This window comes from Leptidea sinapis, chromosome 4 (genome assembly GCF_905404315.1).
Source record: "Leptidea sinapis chromosome 4, ilLepSina1.1, whole genome shotgun sequence".
NCBI lineage: Eukaryota > Metazoa > Arthropoda > Insecta > Lepidoptera > Pieridae > Leptidea > Leptidea sinapis.
In genome coordinates, this window is record NC_066268.1 from 142470 (window position 1) to 166288 (window position 23819).

General features: G+C 41.2%; 1 long non-coding RNA gene across 2 annotated transcripts in view; it reads left to right on the forward strand.

The window, feature by feature from the left end:
* The window catches only part of LOC126980014 (uncharacterized), an 80200-nt gene extending 57038 nt beyond the window's left edge, over window positions 1–23162 (forward strand). The window contains exon 3 of one of the 2 annotated variants that reach the window (XR_007732939.1): window positions 23145–23162. This is a non-coding gene — a long non-coding RNA (uncharacterized LOC126980014). The remainder of the gene's footprint in view (window positions 1–23144) is intronic. The other variant, XR_007732940.1, reaches the window with a different exon arrangement.
* The last annotated feature ends 657 nt before the right edge of the window (window positions 23163–23819 follow it).

Consider the following 23819-nt stretch of genomic DNA (forward strand, 5'->3'; position numbering starts at 1 on the left):
ATGGCCGCCGCTCAAAATTATGATTACTACATTATGGGTATCGTATCACAGGTTCTCGAGGGTGCAGAGAACGATTTTGTGATCATTCTTCAAATCCAAGATGGCCGCCGCACAAAATTATGATTTAAGCAATATGTATATCTTGTCCTAGGTTCTCGAGGGTGCAGAGAACGATTTGGTGATCATTTTTCAAATCCAAGATGGCCGCCGCACAAAATTTTGATTTTAGCAATATGGATATCGTGTCCGAGGTCCTCGAGGTTGCAGAGAACAATTCTGTGATCATCTTTTAAATCCAAGAGAGCTGCCGCAAACAATTATGTTTTCAGCAATATATATATCGTGGCCGAGGTTCTTGAGGGTGGAGAAAACAATTTTGGGATCATTTTTATATCCGAGATGGCCGCCGCTCAAAATTATGATAACTACATTATGGGTATCGTATCAGAGGTTCTCGAGGGTGCAGAGAACGATTTTGTGATCATTTTTGAAATCCAAGAGGGCTGCCGCAAACAATTATGTTCTCAGCTATATGGATATTGTGGCCGAGGTTCTCGAGGGTGCAGAAAACAATTTTGGGATCATTTTTAAATCCGAGATGGCCGCCGCTCAAAATTATGATTACTACATTATGGGTATCGTATCACAGGTTCTCGAGAGTGCACAGAACGATTTTGTGATCATATTTGAAACCCAACTGGCCGCCGCTCAAATTTATGATAACTCCATTATGGGTATCGTATCCGAGGTTGTCGAAGGTGCTGAGAACGATTTTGTGATCATTTTTCAAAACCAAGATGGCCGCCGTACAAAATTATGATTTCTGCAATATGGATATCGTATCCGAGGTTCTCGAGGGTGCAGATAATTATTCTGTGATCATTTTTGAAATCCAAGAGCGCTGCCGCAAACAATAATGTTTTCAGCATTATGGATATCGTGTCCGAGGTTCTCGAGGGTGCAGAAAATAATTTTGGGATCATTTTTAAATCCGAGATGGCCGCCGTGCAAGATTATGATCATAAAAATATGGGTATCGTATCCGAGGTTTTCGAGAGTGCACAGAACGATTTTGTTATCATTTTTGAAACCCAACTAGCCGCCGCTCAAAATTATGATAACTCCATTATGGGTGTCGTATCCGAGGTTCTCGTGGGTGCAGAGAACGATTTCGTGATAATTTTTCAAATCGAAGTTGGCCGCCACTTAAAAGTATGATAACTACATTATGGGTATCGTATCCGAGGTTCTCGAGGGTGCTGAGAACGATTTTGTGATCATTTTTCAAAACCAAGATGGCCGGCGTACAAAATTATGATTTCAGCAATATGGATATCGTATCCGAGGTTCTTGAGGGTGCAGAGAACGATTTGGTGATCATTTTTCAAATCCAAGATGGCCGCCGCACAAAATTATGGATTCAGCAATATGTTTTTCGTGTCCAAGGTTCTCGAATGTGCAGAAAACAATTTTGGGATCATGTTTAAATCCGAGATGGCCGCCGCTCAAAATTATGATAACTACATAATGGGTATCGTATCACAGGTTCTCGAGGGTGCAGAGATCAATTTTGTGATCATTTTTCAAATCCAAGATGGCCGCCGCACAAACTTATGGATTTAGCAATATGGTTATGGTGTCCGAGGTTCTCGAATGTGCAGAAAACAATTTTGGGATCATGTTTATTTCCGAGATGGCCGCCGCTCAAAATTATGATAACTACATTATGGTTATCGTATCAGAGGTTCTCGAGGATGCAGATAACGATTTTATGATCATTTTTCAAATCCAAGATGGCCGCCGCTCAAAATTATGATAACTCCATTATGGGTGTCGTATCCGAGGTTCTCGAGGGTGCAGAGAACGATTTTGTGATCATTTTTCAAATCGAAGTTGGCCGCCGCTTAAAAGTATGATAACTACATTATGGGTATCGCATCCGAGGTTCTCGAGGGTGAAGAGAACGATATGTTGATCATTTTTCAAATTCAAGATGGCCGCCGCACAAAATTATGATTTCAGCAATATGGATATTGTGTCCGAGGTTCAAAACGGTTGCAGAGAACAATTCTGTGATCATCTTTTAAATCCAAGGGAGCTGCCGCAAACAATTATGTTTTCAGCAATATAGATATCGTGGCCGAGGTTCTCGAGGGTGGAGAAAACAATTTTGGGATCATTCTTCAAATCCAAGATGTCCGCCGCTCAAAATTATGATAACTACATTATGGGTATCGTATCACAGGTTCTCGAGGGTGCAGAGAACGATTTTGTGATCATTCTTCAAATCCAAGATGGCCGCCGCTCAAAAGTATGATAACTACATTATGGGTATCGTATCCAAGGTTCTCGAGGGTGCTGAGAACGATTTTGTGATCATTTTTCAAATCCAAGAGGGCCGCCGTGCAAGATTATGATCACAAAAATATGGGTATCGTATCCGAGGTTCTCGATGGTGCAGAAAACAATTTTTGGATCATTTTTAAATCCGAGATGGCCGCCGCTCAAAATTATGATAACTACATAATGGGTATCGTATCACAGGTTCTCGAGGGTGCAGAGAACGATTTGGTGATCATTTTTCAAATCCAAGATGGCCGCCGCCCAAAATTATGGATTTAGCAATATGGTTATCGTGTCCGAGGTTCTCGAATGTGCAGAAAACAATTTTGGGATCATGTTTAAATCCGAGATGGCCGCCGCTCAAAATTATGATAACTACATTATGGGTATCGTATCACAGGTTCTCGAGGGTGCAGAGAACGATTTTGTGATCATTTTTCAAAACCAAGATGGCCGCTGTACAAAATTATGATTTCAGCAATGTGGATATCGTATCCGAGGTTCTCGAGGGTGCAGAGAACGATTTGGTGATAATTTTTCAAATCCAAGATGGCCGCCGCACAAAATTATGGATTTTGCAATATGTTTATCGTGTCCAAGGTTCTCGAATGTGCAGAAAACAATTTTGGGATCATGTTTAAATCCGAGATGGCCGCCGCTCAAAAGTATGATAACTTGATTATGGGTATTGTATCCGAGTTTCTCGAGGGTGCTGAGAACGATTTTGTGATCAGTTTTCAAATCCAAGATTGCCGCCACTCAATATACGATAACTTCATTATGGCTATCGTATCCGAGGTTCTCGATTGTGCAGAAAACAATTTTGGGATAATTTTTCAATCCGAGATGGCCGCCGCTGAAAAATTATGATAACTACATAATGGGTATCGTATCACAGGTTCTCGAGGGTGCAGAGATCAATTTTGTGATCATTTTTCAAATCCAAGATGGCCGCCGCACAAACTTATGGATTTAGCAATATGGTTATGGTGTCCGAGGTTCTCGAATGTGCAGAAAACAATTTTGGGATCATGTTTAAATCCGAGATGGCCGCCGCTCAAAATTATGATTTAAGCAATATGGATATCTTGTCCTAGTTTCTCGAGGGTGCAGAGAACGATTTGGTGATCATTTTTCAAATCCATACGGCCGCCGCACAAAATTATGATTTTAGCAATATGAATATCGTCTCCGAGGTACTTGAAGCTGCAGAGAACAATTCTGTGATCATTTGTGAAATCCAAGAGGGCTGCCGCAAACAATTATGTTCTCAGCTATATGGATATCGTGGCCGAGGTTCTCGAGGGTGCAGAAAACAATTTTGGGATCATTTTTAAATCTGAGATGGCCGCCGCTCAAAATTATGATAACTTCATTATGGGTATCGTATCACAGGTTCTCGAGGGTGCAGAGAACGATTTTGTGATCATTCTTCAAATCCAAGATGGCCGCCGCTCAAAAGTATGATAACTACATTATGGGTATCGTATCCAAGGTTCTCGAGGGTGCTGAGAACGATTTTGTGATCATTTTTGAAATCAAAGAGGGCTGCCGCAAACAACTATGTTCTCAACTATATGGATATCGTGGCCGAGGTTCTCGAGGGTGCAGAAAACAATTTTGCGATCATTTTTAAATCCGAGATGGCCGCCGCTCAAAATTATGATTACTACATTATGGGTATCGTATCACAGGTTCTCGAGGGTGCAGAGAACGATTTTGTGATCATTCTTCAAATCCAAGATGGCCGCCGCACAAAATTATGTTTTAAGCAATATGTATATCTTGTCCTAGGTTCTCGAGGGTGCAGAGAACGATTTGGTGATCATTTTTCAAATCCAAGATGGCCGCCGCACAAAATTTTGATTTTAGCAATATGGATATCGTGTCCGAGGTCCTCGAGGTTGCAGAGAACAATTCTGTGATCATCTTTTAAATCCAAGAGAGCTGCCGCAAACAATTATGTTTTCAGCAATATATATATCGTGGCCGAGGTTCTTGAGGGTGGAGAAAACAATTTTGGGATCATTTTTATATCCGAGATGGCCGCCGCTCAAAATTATGATAACTACATTATGGGTATCGTATCAGAGGTTCTCGAGGGTGCAGAGAACGATTTTGTGATCATTTTTGAAATCCAAGAGGGCTGCCGCAAACAATTATGTTCTCAGCTATATGGATATTGTGGCCGAGGTTCTCGAGGGTGCAGAAAACAATTTTGGGATCATTTTTAAATCCGAGATGGCCGCCGCTCAAAATTATGATTACTACATTATGGGTATCGTATCACAGGTTCTCGAGAGTGCACAGAACGATTTTGTGATCATATTTGAAACCCAACTGGCCGCCGCTCAAATTTATGATAACTCCATTATGGGTATCGTATCCGAGGTTGTCGAAGGTGCTGAGAACGATTTTGTGATCATTTTTCAAAACCAAGATGGCCGCCGTACAAAATTATGATTTCTGCAATATGGATATCGTATCCGAGGTTCTCGAGGGTGCAGATAATTATTCTGTGATCATTTTTGAAATCCAAGAGCGCTGCCGCAAACAATAATGTTTTCAGCATTATGGATATCGTGTCCGAGGTTCTCGAGGGTGCAGAAAATAATTTTGGGATCATTTTTAAATCCGAGATGGCCGCCGTGCAAGATTATGATCATAAAAATATGGGTATCGTATCCGAGGTTTTCGAGAGTGCACAGAACGATTTTGTTATCATTTTTGAAACCCAACTAGCCGCCGCTCAAAATTATGATAACTCCATTATGGGTGTCGTATCCGAGGTTCTCGTGGGTGCAGAGAACGATTTCGTGATAATTTTTCAAATCGAAGTTGGCCGCCACTTAAAAGTATGATAACTACATTATGGGTATCGTATCCGAGGTTCTCGAGGGTGCTGAGAACGATTTTGTGATCATTTTTCAAAACCAAGATGGCCGCCGTACAAAATTATGATTTCAGCAATATGGATATCGTATCCGAGGTTCTTGAGGGTGCAGAGAACGATTTGGTGATCATTTTTCAAATCCAAGATGGCCGCCGCACAAAATTATGGATTCAGCAATATGTTTTTCGTGTCCAAGGTTCTCGAATGTGCAGAAAACAATTTTGGGATCATGTTTAAATCCGAGATGGCCGCCGCTCAAAATTATGATAACTACATAATGGGTATCGTATCACAGGTTCTCGAGGGTGCAGAGATCAATTTTGTGATCATTTTTCAAATCCAAGATGGCCGCCGCACAAACTTATGGATTTAGCAATATGGTTATGGTGTCCGAGGTTCTCGAATGTGCAGAAAACAATTTTGGGATCATGTTTATTTCCGAGATGGCCGCCGCTCAAAATTATGATAACTACATTATGGTTATCGTATCAGAGGTTCTCGAGGATGCAGATAACGATTTTATGATCATTTTTCAAATCCAAGATGGCCGCCGCTCAAAATTATGATAACTCCATTATGGGTGTCGTATCCGAGGTTCTCGAGGGTGCAGAGAACGATTTTGTGATCATTTTTCAAATCGAAGTTGGCCGCCGCTTAAAAGTATGATAACTACATTATGGGTATCGTATCCGAGGTTCTCGAGGGTGAAGAGAACGATATGTTGATCATTTTTCAAATTCAAGATGGCCGCCGCACAAAATTATGATTTCAGCAATATGGATATTGTGTCCGAGGTTCAAAACGGTTGCAGAGAACAATTCTGTGATCATCTTTTAAATCCAAGGGAGCTGCCGCAAACAATTATGTTTTCAGCAATATAGATATCGTGGCCGAGGTTCTCGAGGGTGGAGAAAACAATTTTGGGATCATTCTTCAAATCCAAGATGTCCGCCGCTCAAAATTATGATAACTACATTATGGGTATCGTATCACAGGTTCTCGAGGGTGCAGAGAACGATTTTGTGATCATTCTTCAAATCCAAGATGGCCGCCGCTCAAAAGTATGATAACTACATTATGGGTATCGTATCCAAGGTTCTCGAGGGTGCTGAGAACGATTTTGTGATCATTTTTCAAATCCAAGAGGGCCGCCGTGCAAGATTATGATCACAAAAATATGGGTATCGTATCCGAGGTTCTCGATGGTGCAGAAAACAATTTTTGGATCATTTTTAAATCCGAGATGGCCGCCGCTCAAAATTATGATAACTACATAATGGGTATCGTATCACAGGTTCTCGAGGGTGCAGAGAACGATTTGGTGATCATTTTTCAAATCCAAGATGGCCGCCGCCCAAAATTATGGATTTAGCAATATGGTTATCGTGTCCGAGGTTCTCGAATGTGCAGAAAACAATTTTGGGATCATGTTTAAATCCGAGATGGCCGCCGCTCAAAATTATGATAACTACATTATGGGTATCGTATCACAGGTTCTCGAGGGTGCAGAGAACGATTTTGTGATCATTTTTCAAAACCAAGATGGCCGCTGTACAAAATTATGATTTCAGCAATGTGGATATCGTATCCGAGGTTCTCGAGGGTGCAGAGAACGATTTGGTGATAATTTTTCAAATCCAAGATGGCCGCCGCACAAAATTATGGATTTAGCAATATGTTTATCGTGTCCAAGGTTCTCGAATGTGCAGAAAACAATTTTGGGATCATGTTTAAATCCGAGATGGCCGCCGCTCAAAAGTATGATAACTTGATTATGGGTATTGTATCCGAGTTTCTCGAGGGTGCTGAGAACGATTTTGTGATCAGTTTTCAAATCCAAGATTGCCGCCACTCAATATACGATAACTTCATTATGGCTATCGTATCCGAGGTTCTCGATTGTGCAGAAAACAATTTTGGGATAATTTTTCAATCCGAGATGGCCGCCGCTGAAAAATTATGATAACTACATAATGGGTATCGTATCACAGGTTCTCGAGGGTGCAGAGATCAATTTTGTGAACATTTTTCAAATCCAAGATGGCCGCCGCACAAACTTATGGATTTAGCAATATGGTTATGGTGTCCGAGGTTCTCGAATGTGCAGAAAACAATTTTGGGATCATGTTTAAATCCGAGATGGCCGCCGCTCAAAATTATGATAACTACATTATGGGTATCGTATCTGAGGTTCTCGATGGTGCTGAGAACGATTTTGTGAACATTTTTCAAATCCAAGATGGCCGCCGCACAAAATTATGATTTAAGCAATATGGATATCTTTTCCTAGGTTCTCGAGGGTGCAGAAAACAATTTTGGGATCATGTTTAAATCCGAGATGGCCGCCGCACAAAATTATGATTTTAGCAATATGAATATTTTTGAAATCCAAGAGCGCTGCCGCAAACAATAATGTTTTCAGCAATATGGATATCGTGTCCGAGGTTCTCGAGGGTGCAGAAAATAATTTTGGGATCATTTTTAAATCCGAGATGGCCGCCGTGCAAGATTATGATCATAAAAATATGGGTATCGTATCCGAGGTTTTCGAGAGTGCACAGAACGATTTTGTGATCATTTTTGAAACCCAACTGGCCGCCGCTCAAAATTATGATAACTCCATTATGGGTGTCGTATCCGAGGTTCTCGTGGGTGCAGAGAACGATTTTGTGATCATTTTTCAAATCGAAGTTGGCCGCCGCTTAAAAGTATGATAACTACATTATGGGTATCGTATCAGAGGTTCTCGAGGGTGCTGAGAACGATTTTGTGATCATTTTTCAAATCCAAGATGGCCGCCGTACAAAATTATGATTTCAGCAATATGGATATCGTAGCCGAAGTTCTCGAGGGTGTAGAGAACGATTTGGTGATCATTTTTCAAATTCGAGATGGCCGCCGCACAAAATTATGATTTCAGCAATATGGATATCGTGTCCGAGGTTCTCGAGGTTGCAAATAACAATTCTGTGATCATTTTTTATATCCAAGAGGGCTGCTGCAAACAATTATGTTTTTAGCAATATGGATATCGTGGCCGAGGTTCTCGAGGGTGCAGAAAACAATTTTGGGATCATTTTTAAATCCGAGATGGCCGCCGCTCAAAAATATGATAACTACATTATGGGTATCGTATCACAGGTTCTCGAGGGTGCAGAGAACGATGTTGTGATCATTTTTCAAATCCAAGATGGCCGCCGCTCAAAAGAATGATAACTACATTATTGTTATCGTATCAGAGGTTCTCGAGGGTGCAGAGAACGATTTTGTGATCATTTTTCAAATCGAAGTTGGCTGCCGCTGAAAAGTATGATAACTACATTATAGGTATCGTATCCGAGGTTCTCGAGGGTGCTGAGAACGATTTTGTAATCATTTTTCAAATCCAAGAGGGCCGCCGTGCATAATTATGATCACAAAAATATGGGTATCGTATCCGAGGTTCTCGAGAGTGCAGAGAACGATTTGGTGATCATTTTTCAAATCCAAGATGGCTGCCGCAAAAAATTATGATTTTAGCAATTTGGATATCGTGTCCTAGGTTCTCGAAGTTGCAGAGAACAATTCTGTGATCATTTTTTAAATCAAAGAAAGCTGCCGCACACAATTATGTTTTGAGCAATATAGGTATCGTGGCCGAGGTTCTCGAGGGTGCAGAAAACAATTTTGGGATCATTTTTAAATCCGAGATGGCCCCCGCACAAAATTATGATTTCAGCAATATGGATATCGTACCCGAGGTTCTCGAGGGTGCAGAGAACGATTTGGTGATAATTTTTCAAATCCGAGATGGCCGCCGCACAAAATTATGATTTCAGCAATATGGATATCGTACCCGATGTTCTCGAGGGTGCAGAGAATGATTTGGTGATCATTTTTCAAATCCAAGATGGCCGCCGCACAAAATTATAGATTTAGCAATATGGTTTTCGTGTCCGAGGTTCTCGAATGTGCAGAAAACAATTTTGGGATCATGTTTAAATCCGAGATGGCCGCCGCTCAAAATTATGATAACTACATTATGGTTATCGTATCAGAGGTTCTCGAGGATGCAGAGAACGATTTTGTGATCATTTTTCAAATCCAAGATGGCCGCCGCTCAAAAGTATGATAACTACATAATGGTTATCGTATCAGAGGTTCTCGAGGGTGCTGAGAACGATTTTGTGATCATTTTTCAAATCCATTATGGCCGCTGCACAGATTTATGATTTCAGCAATATGGATATCGTGTCCCAGATTCTCGAGGGTGCAGAGAACGATTTGGTGATCATTTTTCAAATCCAATATGGCTGCCGCACAAAAATATGAATTTGAATCCGAGATGGCCACCGCTCAAAAGTATGATAACTTGATTATGGGTATCGTATTCGAGGTTCTCGAGGGTGCTGAGAATGATTTTGTGATCAGTTTTAAATCCAAGATTGCCGCCGCTCAATATACGATAACTACATAATGGGTATCGTATGCGAGGTTGTCGAGGGTACTGAGAACGATTTTGTGATCATTTTTCAAAACCAAGATGGCCGCCGTACAAAAATATGATTTCAGCAATATGGATATCGTGTCCGAGGTTCTCGAGGGTGCAGATAATTATTCTGTGATCATTTTTGAAATCCAAGAGCGCTGCCGCAAACAATAATGTTTTCAGACATATGGATATCGTGTCCGAGGTTCTCGAGGGTGCAGAAAACAATTTTGGGATCATTTTTAAATCCGAGATGGCCGCCGCTCAAAAGTATGATAACTTGATTATGGGTATCGTATTCGAGGTTCTCGAGGGTGCTGAGAATGATTTTGTGATCAGTTTTAAATCCAAGATTGCCGCCGCTCAATATACGATAACTACATAATGGGTATCGTATGCGAGGTTCTCGAGGGTGCTGAGAACGATTTTGTGATCATTTTTCAAATTCAAGAGGGCCGCCGTGCAAGATTATGATCACAAAAATATGGGTATCGTATCCGAGGTTATCGATGGTGCAGAAAACAATTTTGGGATTATTTTTAAATCCGAGATGGCCGCCGCTCATAATTATGATAACTACAGTATGGATATCGTACCCGAGGTTCTCGAGGGTGCAAAGAACGATTTGGTGATCATTTTTCAAATCCAAGATGGCCGCCGTACAAAATTATGATTTAAGCAATATGGATATCTTGTCCTAGGTTCTCGAGGGTGCAGAGAACAATTTTGGGATCATTTTTAAATCCGAGATGGCCGCCGCTCAAAAGTATGATAACTTGATTATGGGTATCGTATTCGAGGTTCTCGAGGGTGCTGAGAATGATTTTGTGATCAGTTTTAAATCCAAGATTGCCGCCGCTCAATATACGATAACTACATAATGGGTATCGTATGCGAGGTTGTCGAGGGTACTGAGAACGATTTTGTGATCATTTTTCAAAACCAAGATGGCAGCCGTACAAAAATATGATTTCAGCAATATGGATATCGTGTCCGAGGTTCTCGAGGGTGCAGATAATTATTCTGTGATCATTTTTGAAATCCAAGAGCGCTGCCGCAAACAATAATGTTTTCAGACATATGGATATCGTGTCCGAGGTTCTCGAGGGTGCAGAAAACAATTTTGGGATCATTTTTAAATCCGAGATGGCCGCCGCTCAAAAGTATGATAACTTGATTATGGGTATCGTATTCGTGGTTCTCGAGGGTGCTGAGAATGATTTTGTGATCAGTTTTAAATCCAAGATTGCCGCCGCTCAATATACGATAACTACATAATGGGTATCGTATGCGAGGTTGTCGAGGGTACTGAGAACGATTTTGTGATCATTTTTCAAAACCAAGATGGCCGCCGTACAAAAATATGATTTCAGCAATATGGATATCGTGTCCGAGGTTCTCGAGGGTGCAGATAATTATTCTGTGATCATTTTTGAAATCCAAGAGCGCTGCCGCAAACAATAATGTTTTCAGACATATGGATATCGTGTCCGAGGTTCTCGAGGTTGCAGAAAATAATTTTGGGATCATTTTTAAATTCGAGATGGCCGCCGTGCAAGATTATGATCATAAAAATATGGGTATCGCATCCGAGGTTCTCGAGAGTGCACAGAACAATTTTGTGATCATTTTTTAAACCCAACTGGCCGCCGCTCAAAATTATGATAACTCCATTATGGGTGTCGTATTCGAGGTTCTCGAGGGTGCAGAGAACGATTTTGTGATCATTTTTCAAATCAAAGTTGGCCGCCGCTCAAAAGTATTATAACTACATTATGGGTATCGTATCCGAGGTTCTCGAGGGTGCTGAGAACGATTTTGTGATCATTTTTCAAAACCAAGATGGCCGCCGTAAAAAATTATGATTTCAGCAATATGGATATCGTATCCGAGGTTCTCGAGGGTGCAGAGAACGATTTGGTGATCATTTTTCAAATCCAAGATGGCCGCCGCACAAAATTATGGATTTAGCAATATGGTTATCGTGTCCGAGGTTCTCGAATGTGCAGAAAACAATTTTGGGATCATGTTTAAATCCGAGATGGCCGCCGCTCAAAATTATGATAACTACATTATGGGTATCGTATCCGAGGTTCTCGAGGGTGCAGAGAACGATTTGGTGATCATTTTTCAAAACCAAGATGGCCGCCGCACAAAATTATGGATTTAGCAATATGCTTATCGTGTCCGAGGTTCTCGAATATACAGAAAACTTTTTTGGGATCATGTTTAAATCCGAGATGGCCGCCGCTCAAACTTATGATAACTACATTATGGTTATCGTATCAGAGGTTCCCGAGGATGCAGAGAACAATTTTGTGATCATTTTTCAAATCCAAGATGGCCGCCGCACATAAGTATGATAACTACATTATGGGTATCGTATCTGAGGTTTTCGAGGGTGCTGAGAACGATTTTGTGATCATTTTTCAAATCCAAGATGGCCGCCGCACAAAATTATGATTTCAGCAATATGGATATCGTATCCGGGGTTCTCGAGGGTGCAAAGAACAATTTTGTGATCATTTTTCAAATCCAAGATGGCCGCCGCACAAAAGTATGATAACTACATTATGGGTATCGTATCTGAGGTTTACGAGGGTGCTGAGAACGATTTTGTGATCATTTTTCAAATCCAAGATGGCCGCCGCACAAAATTATGATTTCAGCAATATGGATATCGTACCCGAGGTTCTCGAGGGTGCAAAGAACGATTTGGTGATCATTTTTCAAATCCAAGATGGCCGTCACACAAAATTATGATTTTAGCAATATGAATATTTTTGAAATCCAATAGGGCTGCCGCAAACAATAATGTTTTCAGCAATATGGATATCGTGTCCGAGGTTCTCGAGGGTGCAGAAAACAATTTTGGGATCATTTTTAAATTCGAGATGGCCGCCGCTCAAAAGTATGATAACTACATTATGGGTATCGTATCCTAGGTTTTCGAGGGTGCTGAGAACGATTTTGTGATCATTTTTCAAATCCAAGGGGGCTGCCGTGCAAGATTGTGATCACAAAAATATGGGTATCGTATCCGAGGTTCTCGATGGTGCAGAAAACAATTTTGGGATCATTTTTAAATCCGAGATGGCCGCCGCTCAAAATTATGATAACTACATTATGGGTATCGTATCTGAGGTTCTCGAAGGTGCTGAGAACGATTTTGTGATCATTTTTCAAATCCAAGATGGCCGCCGCATAAAATTAGGATTTCAGCAATATGGATTTCGTACCCGAGGTTCTCGAGAGTGCAAAGAACGATTTGGTGATCATTTTTCAAATCCAAGATGGCCGCCGCACAAAATTATGATTTCAGCAATATGGATATCGTACCCGAGGTTCTCGAGGGTGCAGAAAACAATTTTGGGATCATTTTTCAATCCGAGATGGCCGCCGCTCAAAAGTATGATAACTACATTATGGGTATCGTATCCGAGGTTCTCGAGGGTGCTGAGAACGATTTTGTGATCATTTTTCAAATTCAAGAGGGCCGCCGTGCAAGACTATGATCACAAAAATATGGGTATCGTATCCGAGGTTATCGATGGTGCAGAAAACAATTTTGGGATTATTTTTAAATCCGAGATGGCCGCCGCTCATAATTATGATAACTACAGTATGGGTATCGTATGTGAGGTTCTCGAGGGTGCTGAGAACGATTTCGTGATCATTTTTCAAATCCAAGATGGCCGCCGCACAAAATTATGATTTCAGCAATATGGATATCGTACCCGAGGTTCTCGAGGGTGCAAAGAACGATTTGGTGATCATTTTTCAAATCCAAGATGGCCGCCGCACAAAATTATGATTTAAGCAATATGGATATCTTGTCCTAGGTTCTCGAGGGTGCAGAGAACAATTTTGTGATCATTTTTCAAATCCAAGATGGCTGCCCCTCAAAAGTATGATAACTACATAATGGGTATCGTATCCGAGGTTGTCGAGGGTATTGAGAACGATTTTGTGATCAATTTTCAAAACCAAGATGGCCGCCGTACAAAATTATGATTTCAGCAATATGGATATCGTATCCGAGGTTCTCGAGGGTGCAGATAATTATTCTGTGATCATTTTTGAAATCCAAGAGCGCTGCCGCAAACAATAATGTTTTCAGACATATGGATATCGAGTCCGAGGTTCTCGAGGGTGCAGAAAATAATTTTGGGATCATTTTTAAATCCGAGATGGCCGCCGTGCAAGATTATGATCATAAAAATATGGGTATCGCATCCGAGGTTCTCGACAGTGCACAGAACGATTTTGTGATCATTTTTGAAACCCAACTGGCCGCCGCTCAAAATTATGATAACTCCATTATGGGTATCGTATCCGAGGTTCTCGAGGGTGCAGAGAACGATTTTGTGATCATTTTTCAAATCAAAGTTGGCCGCCGCTCAAAATTATGATAACTACATTATGGTTATCGTATCCGAGGTTCTCGAGGGTGGTGAGAACGATTTTGTGATCATTTTTCAAAACCAAGATGGCCGCAGTACAAAATTATGATTTCAGCAATATGGATATCGTATACGAGGTTCTCGAGGGTGCAGAGAACGATTTGCTGATCATTTTTCAAATCCAAGATGGCCGCCGCACAAAATTATGATTTCAGCAATATGGATATCGTACCCGAGGTTCTCGAGGGTGCAAAGAACGATTTGGTGATCATTTTTCAAATCAAAGATGGCCGCCGCACAAAATTATGATTTAAGCAATATGGATATCTTGTCCTAGGTTCTCGAGGGTGCAGAGAACGATTTGGTGATCATTTTTCAAATCCATACGGCCGCTGCACAAAATTATGATTGTAGCAATATGGATATCGTCTCCGAGGTTCTTGAAGGTGCAGAGAACAATTCTGTGATCATTTGTGAAATCCAAGAGGGCTGCCGCAAACAATAATGTTTTCAGCAATATGAATATCGTGTCCGAGGTTCTCGAGGGTACAGAAAACAATTTTGGGATCATTTTTAATTCCGAGATGGCCGCCGCTTAAAAGTATGATAACTTGATTATGGGTATCGTATCCGAGGTTCTCGAGGGTGCTGAGAACGATTTTGTGATCAGTTTTCAAATCCAAGATTGCCGCCGCTCAATATACGATAACTACATTATGGGTATCGTATCCGAGTTTCTCGAGGGCGCTGAGAACGATTTTGTGATCATTTTTCAAGTCCAAGATGGCCGCCGTGCAAGATTATGATCATAAAAATATGGGTATCGTATCCGAGGTTTTCGAGAGTGCACAGAACGATTTTGTGATCATTTTTGAAACCCAACTGGCCGCCGCTCAAAATTATGATAACTCCATTATGGGTATCGTATCCGAGGTTCTCGAGGGTGCAGAGAACGATTTGGTGATCATTTTTCAAATCCAAGATGGCCGCCGTTCAAAATTATGATTTCAGCAATATGGATATCGTGTCCGAGGTTCTCGAGGTTGCAGAGAACAATTCTGTGATCATCTTTTAAATCCAAGAGAGCTGCCGCAAACAATTATGTTTTCAGCAATATAGATATCGTGGCCGAGGTTCTTGAGGGTGGAGAAAACAATTTTGGGATCATTTTTAAATCCGAGATGGCCGCCGCTTAAAATTATGATAACTACATTATGGGTATCGTATCAGAGGTTCTCGAGGGTCTAGAGAACGATTTTGTGATCATTTTTGAAATCCAAGAGGGCTGCCGCAAACAATTATGTTCACAGCTATATGGATATCGTGGCCGAGGTTCTCGAGGGTGCAGAAAACAATTTTGGGATCATTTTTAAATCCGAGATGGCTGCCGCTCAAAATAATGATTACTACATTATGGTTATCGTATCACAGGTTCTCGAGGGTGCAGAGAACGATTTTGTGATCATTCTTCAAATCCGAGATGGCCGCCGCTCAAAATTATGATTACTACATTATGGGTATCGTATCCGAGGTTCTCGAGGGTGCTGAGAACAATTTTGTGATCATTTTTCAAATCCAAGAGGGCCGCCGTGCAAGATTATGATCACAAAAATATGGGTATCGTTTCCGAGGTTCTCGATGGTGCAAAAAACAATTTTGGGATCATTTTTAAATCCAAGATGGCCGCCGCTCAAAATTTTGATAACTACATAATGGGTATCGTATCACAGGTTCTCGAGGGTGCAGAGAACGATTTGGTGATCATTTTTCAAATCCAAGATGGCCGCCGCACAAAATTATGGATTTAGCAATATGGTTATCGTGTCCGAGGTTCTCGAATGTGCAGAAAACAATTTTGGGATCATGTTTAAATCCGAGATGGCCGCCGCTCATAATTATGATAACTACATTATGGTTATCGTATCAGAGGTTCTCGAGGATGCAGAGAACGATTTTGTGATCATTTTTCAAATCCAAGATGGCCGCCGCACAAAATTATGGATTAAGCAATATGGATATCGTACCCGAGGTTCTCGAGGGTGCAGAGAACGATTTGTTGAACATTTTTCAAATCCAAGATGACCGCCGCACAAAATTATGATTTCAGCAATATGGATATCGTGTCCGAGGTTCTCGAGGTTGCAGAGAACAATTCTGTGATCATCTTTTAAATCCAAGAGAGCTGCCGCAAACAATTATGTTTTCAGCAATAAAGATATCGTGGCCGAGGTTCTTGAGGGTGGAGAAAACAATTTTGGGATCATTTTTAAATCCGAGATGGCCGCCGCTCAAAATTATGATAACTACATTATGGGTATCGTATCAGAGGTTCTCGAGGGTCTAGAGAACGATTTTGTGATCATTTTTGAAATCCAAGAGGGCTGCCGCAAACAACTATGTTCTCAACTATATGGATATCGTGGCGGAGGTTCTCGAGGGTGCAGAAAACAATTTTGGGATCATTTTTAAATCCGAGATGGCCGCCGCTCAAAATTATGATTACTACATTATGGGTATCGAATCACAGGTTCTCGAGGGTGCAGAGAACGATTTTGAGATCATTCTTCAAATCCAAGATGGCCGCCGCTCAAAAGTATGATAACTACATTATGGGTATCGTATCCAAGGTTCTCGAGGGTGCTGAGAACGATTTTGTGATCATTTTTCAAATCCAAGCTGGCCGCCGTGCAAGATTATGATCATTAAAATATGGGTATCGTATCCGAGATTCTCGTGAGTGCACAGAACGATTTTGTGATCATTTTTGAAATCCAAGATAGCCGCTGCTCAAAATTATGATAACTACATTATGGGTATCGTATCCGAGGTTCTCGAGGGTGCAGAGAACGATTTTGTGATCATTTTTCAAATCCAAGATGGCCGCCGCACAAAATTATGATTTCAGCAATATGGATATCGTACCCGAGGTTCTCGAATGTGAAGAAAACAATTTTGGGATCATGTTTAAATCCGAGATGGCCGCCGCTCAAAATTATGAAAACTACATTATGGTTATCGTATCAGAGGTTCTCGAGGGTGCTGAGAACTATTTTGTGATCATTTTTCAAATCCAAGCTGGCCGCCGCACAAAATTATGATTTCAGCAATATGGATATCGTACCCGAGGTTCTCGAGGGTGAAAAGAACGATTTGGTGATCATTTTTCAAATCCAAGATGGCCGCCGCATTAAATTATGATTTAAGCAATATGGATATCTTGTCCTAGTTTCTCGAGGGTGCAAAGAACGATTTGGTGATCATTTTTCAAATCCAAGATGGCCGCTACACAAAATTATGATTTAAGCAATATGATTATTTTTGAAATCCAAGAGGGCTGCCGCAAACAATAATGTTTTCAGCAATATGGATATCGTGTCCGAGGTTCTCGAGGTCGCAGAAAACAATTTTGGGATCATTTTTAAATCCGAGATGGCCGCCGCTCAAAAGTATGATAACTACATTATGGGTATCGTATCCGAGGTTCTCGAGGGTGCTGAGAACGATTTTGTGATCATTTTTCAAATCCAAAAGGGGCCGCCGTGCAAGATTATGATCACAAAAATATGGGTATCGTATCCGAGGTTGGCGATGGTGCAGAAAACAATTTTGGGATCATTGTTAATTCCGAGATGGCCGCCGCACAAAATTATGATTTCAGCAATATGGATATCGTACCCGAGGTTCTCGAGGGTGCAAAGAACGATTTGGTGATCATTTTTCAAATCCAAGATGGCCGCCGCACAAAATTATGATTTAAGCAATATGGATATCTTGTCCTAGGTTCTCGAGGGTGCAGAGAACAATTTTGTGATCATTTTTCAAATTCAAGATGGCTGCCGCTCAAAAGTATGATAACTACATAATGGGTATCGTATCCGAGGTTGTCGAGGGTATTGAGAACGATTTTGTGATCAATTTTCAAAACCAAGATGGCCGCCGTACAAAATTATGATTTCAGCAATATTGATATCGTATCCGAGGTTCTCGAGGGTGCAGATAATTATTCTGTGATCATTTTTGAAATCCAAGAGCGCTGCCGCAAACAATAATGTTTTCAGACATATGGATATCGTGTCCGAGGTTCTCGAGGGTGCAGAAAATAATTTTGGGATCATTTTTAAATCCGAGATGGCCGCCGTGCAAGATTATGATCATAAAAATATGGGTATCGCATCCGAGGTTCTCGAGAGTGCACAGAACGATTTTGTGATCATTTTTGAAACCCAACTGGCCGCCGCTCAAAATTATGATAACTCCATTATGGGTATCGTATCCGAGGTTCTCGAGGGTGGTGCGAACGATTTTGTGATCATTTTTCAAAACCAAGATGGCCGCAGTACAAAATTATGATTTCAGCAATATGGATATCGTATACGAGGTTCTCGAGGGTGCAGAGAACGATTTGCTGATCATTTTTCAAATCCAAGATGGCCGCCGCACAAAATTATGGATTTAGCAATATGGTTATCGTGTCCGAGAATCTCGAATGTGCAGAAAACAATTTTGGGATCATGTTTATTTCCGAGATGGCCGCCCCTCAAAATTATGATAACTACATTATGGTTATCCTATCTGAGGGTCTCGAGGATGCAGAGAACGATTTTGTGATCATTTTTCAAATCCGAGATGGCCGCCGCTCAAAAGTATGATAACTACATTATGGGTATCCTATCTGAGGTTCTCGAGGGTGCTGAGAACGATTTTGTGACCATTTTTCAAATCCAAGATGGCCGCCGCACAAAATTATGATTTCAGCAATATGGATATCGTACCCGAGGTTCTCGAGGGTGCAAAGAACGATTTGGTGATCATTTTTCAAATCAAAGATGGCCGCCGCACAAAATTATGATTTAAGCAATATGGATATCTTGTCCTAGGTTCTCGAGGGTGCAGAGAACGATTTGGTGATCATTTTTCAAATCCATACGGCCGCCGCACAATATCGTCTCCGAGGTTCTTGAAGGTGCAGAGAACAATTCTGTGATCATTTGAGAAATCCAAGAGGGCTGCCGCAAACAATAATGTTTTCAGCAATATGAATATCGTGTCCGAGGTTCTCGAGGGTACAGAAAACAATTTTGGGATCATTTTTAATTCCGAGATGGCCGCCACTCAAAAGTATGATAACTTGATTATGGGTATCGTATCCGAGGTTCTCGAGGGTGCTGAGAACGATTTTGTGATCAGTTTTCAAATCCAAGATTGCCGCCGCTCAATATACGATAACTACATTATGGGTATCGTATCCGAGTTTCTCGAGGGCGCTGAGAACGATTTTGTGATCATTTTTCAAGTCCAAGATGGCCGCCGTGTAAGATTATGATCATTAAAATATGGGTATCGTATCCGAGATTCTCGTGAGTGCACAGAACGATTTTGTGATCATTTTTGAAATCCAAGATAGCCGCTGCTCAAAATTATGATAACTACATTATGGGTATCGTATCCGAAGTTCTCGAGGGTGCAGAGAACGATTTTGTGATCATTTTTCAAATCCAAGATGGCCGCCGCACAAAATTATGATTTCAGCAATATGGATATCGTACCCGAGGTTCTCGAGGGTGCAGAGAACGATTTGGTGATCATTTTTCAAATCCAAGATGGCCGCCGCACAAAATTATGATTTCAGCAATATGGATATCGTGTCCGAGGTTCTCGAGGTTGCAGAGAACAATTCTGTGATCATCTTTTAAATCCAAGAGAGCTCCCGCAAACAATTATGTTTTCAGCAATATAGATATCGTGGCCGAGGTTCTTGAGGGTGGAGAAAACAATTTTGGGATCATTTTTAAATCCGAGATGGCCGCCGCTTAAAATTATGATAACTACATTATGGGTATCGTATCCGAGGTTCTCGAGGGTGGAGAAAACAATTTTGGGATCATTTTTAAATCCGAGATGGCCGCCGCTCAAAATTATGATAACTACATTATGGGTATCGTATCAGAGGTTTTCGAGGGTGCAGAAAACGATTTTGTGATCAGTTTTGAAATCCAAGAGGGCTGCCGCAAAAAATTATGTTCTCAGCTATATGGATATCGTGGCCGAGGTTCTCGAGGGTGCAGAAAACAATTTTGGGATCATTTTTAAATCTGAGATGGCCGCCGCTCAAAATTATGATTACTTCATTATGGGTATCGTATCACAGGTTCTCGAGGGTGCAGAGAACGATTTTGTGATCATTCTTCAAATCCAAGATGGCCGCCGCTCAAAAGTATGATAACTACATTATGGGTATCGTATCCAAGGTTCTCGAGGGTGCTGAGAACGATTTTGTGATCATTTTTGAAATCCAAGAGGGCTGCCGCAAACAACTATGTTCTCAACTATATGGATATCTTGGCCGAGGTTCTCGAGGGTGCAGAAAACAATTTTGGGATCATTTTTAAATCCGAGATGGCCGCCGCTCAAAATTATGATTACTACATTATGGGTATCGTATCACAGGTTCTCGAGGGTGCAGAGAACGATTTTGTGATCATTCTTCAAATCCAAGATGGCCGCCACTCAAAAGTATGATAACTACATTATGGGTATCGTATCCAAGGTTCTCGAGGTGGCTGAGAACGATTTTGTGATCATTTTTCAAATCCAAGCGGGCCGCCGTGCAAGATTATGATCACAAAAATATGGGTATCGTATCCGAGGTTCTCGATGGTGCAGAAAACAATTTTGTGATCATTTTTAAATCCGAGATGGCCGCCGTGCAAGATTATGATCACAAAAATATGGGTATCGTATCCGAGGTTCTCGATGGTGCAGAAAACAATTTTGGGATCATTTTTAAATCCGATATGGTCGCCGCTCAAAATTATGATAACTACATAATGGGTATCGTATCACAGGTTCTCGAGGGTGCAGAGAACGATTTGGTGATCATTTTTCAAATCCAAGATGGCCGCCGCACAAAATTATGGATTTAGCAATATGGTTATCGTGTCCGAGGTTCTCGAATGTGCAGAAAACAATTTTGGGATCATGTTTAAATCCGAGATGGCCGCCGCTCAAAATTATGATTTAAGCAATATGGATATCTTGTCCTAGTTTCTCGAGGGTGCAGAGAACGATTTGGTGATCATTTTTCAAATCCATACGGCCGCCGCACAAAATTATGATTTTAGCAATATGAATATCGTCTCCGAGGTACTTGAAGCTGCAGAGAACAATTCTGTGATCATTTGTGAAATCCAAGAGGGCTGCCGCAAACAATTATGTTCTCAGCTATATGGATATCGTGGCCGAGGTTCTCGAGGGTGCAGAAAACAATTTTGGGATCATTTTTAAATCTGAGATGGCCGCCGCTCAAAATTATGATTACTTCATTATGGGTATCGTATCACAGGTTCTCGAGGGTGCAGAGAACGATTTTGTGATCATTCTTCAAATCCAAGATGGCCGCCGCTCAAAAGTATGATAACTACATTATGGGTATCGTATCCAAGGTTCTCGAGGGTGCTGAGAACGATTTTGTGATCATTTTTGAAATCAAAGAGGGCTGCCGCAAACAACTATGTTCTCAACTATATGGATATCGTGGCCGAGGTTCTCGTGGGTGCAGAAAACAATTTTGGGATCATTTTTAAATCCGAGATGGCCGCCGCTCAAAATTATGATTACTACATTATGGGTATCGTATCCGAGTTTCTCGAGGGCGCTGAGAACGATTTTGTGATCATTTTTCAAGTCCAAGATGGCCGCCGTGTAAGATTATGATCATTAAAATATGGGTATCGTATCCGAGATTCTCGTGAGTGCACAGAACGATTTTGTGATCATTTTTGAAATCCAAGATAGCCGCTGCTCAAAATTATGATAACTACATTATGGGTATCGTATCCGAGGTTCTCGAGGGTGCAGAGAACGATTTTGTGATCATTTTTCAAATCCAAGATGGCCGCCGCACAAAATTTTGATTTCAGCAATATGGATATCGTACCCGAGGTTCTCGAGGGTGCAGAGAACGATTTGGTGATCATTTTTCAAATCCAAGATGGCTGCCGCACAAAATTATGATTTCAGCAATATGGATATCGTGTCCGAGGCTCTCGAGGTTGCAGAGAACAATTCTGTGATCATCTTTTAAATCCAAGAGAGCTCCCGCAAACAATTATGTTTTCAGCAATATAGATATCGTGGCCGAGGTTCTTGAGGGTGGAGAAAACAATTTTGGGATCATTTTTAAATCCGAGATGGCCGCCGCTTAAAATTATGATAACTACATTATGGGTATCGTATCCGAGGTTCTCGAGGGTGGAGAAAACAATTTTGGGATCATTTTTAAATCCGAGATGGCCGCCGCTCAAAATTATGATAACTACATTATGGGTATCGTATCAGAGGTTTTCGAGGGTGCAGAAAACGATTTTGTGATCGGTTTTGAAATCCAAGAGGGCTGCCGCAAAAAATTATGTTCTCAGCTATATGGATATCGTGGCCGAGGTTCTCGAGGGTGCAGAAAACAATTTTGGGATCATTTTTAAATCTGAGATGGCCGCCGCTCAAAATTATGATTACTTCATTATGGGTATCGTATCACAGGTTCTCGAGGGTGCAGAGAACGATTTTGTGATCATTCTTCAAATCCAAGATGGCCGCCGCTCAAAAGTATGATAACTACATTATGGGTATCGTATCCGAGGTTCTCGAGGGTGCTGAGAACGATTTTGTGATCATTTTTGAAATCCAAGAGGGCTGCCGCAAACAACTATGTTCTCAACTATATGGATATCTTGGCCGAGGTTCTCGAGGGTGCAGAAAACAATTTTGGGATCATTTTTAAATCCGAGATGGCCGCCGCTCAAAATTATGATTACTACATTATGGGTATCGTATCACAGGTTCTCGAGGGTGCAGAGAACGATTTTGTGATCATTCTTCAAATCCAAGATGGCCGCCACTCAAAAGTATGATAACTACATTATGGGTATCGTATCCAAGGTTCTCGAGGTGGCTGAGAACGATTTTGTGATCATTTTTCAAATCCAAGCGGGCCGCCGTGCAAGATTATGATCACAAAAATATGGGTATCGTATCCGAGGTTCTCGAGGGTGCAGAAAACAATTTTGGGATCATTTTTAAATCCGAGATGGCCGCCGTGCAAGATTATGATCACAAAAATATGGGTATCGTATCCGAGGTTCTCGATGGTGCAGAAAACAATTTTGGGATCATTTTTAAATCCGAGATGGTCGCCGCTCAAAATTATGATAACTACATAATGGGTATCGTATCACAGGTTCTCGAGGGTGCAGAGAACGATTTGGTGATCATTTTTCAAATCCAAGATGGCCGCCGCACAAAATTATGGATTTAGCAATATGGTTATCGTGTCCGAGGTTCTCGAATGTGCAGAAAACAATTTTGGGATCATGTTTAAATCCGAGATGGCCGCCGCTCAAAATTATGATTTAAGCAATATGGATATCTTGTCCTAGTTTCTCGAGGGTGCAGAGAACGATTTGGTGATCATTTTTCAAATCCATACGGCCGCCGCACAAAATTATGATTTTAGCAATATGAATATCGTCTCCGAGGTACTTGAAGCTGCAGAGAACAATTCTGTGATCATTTGTGAAATCCAAGAGGGCTGCCGCAAACAATTATGTTCTCAGCTATATGGATATCGTGGCCGAGGTTCTCGAGGGTGCAGAAAACAATTTTGGGATCATTTTTAAATCTGAGATGGCCGCCGCTCAAAATTATGATTACTTCA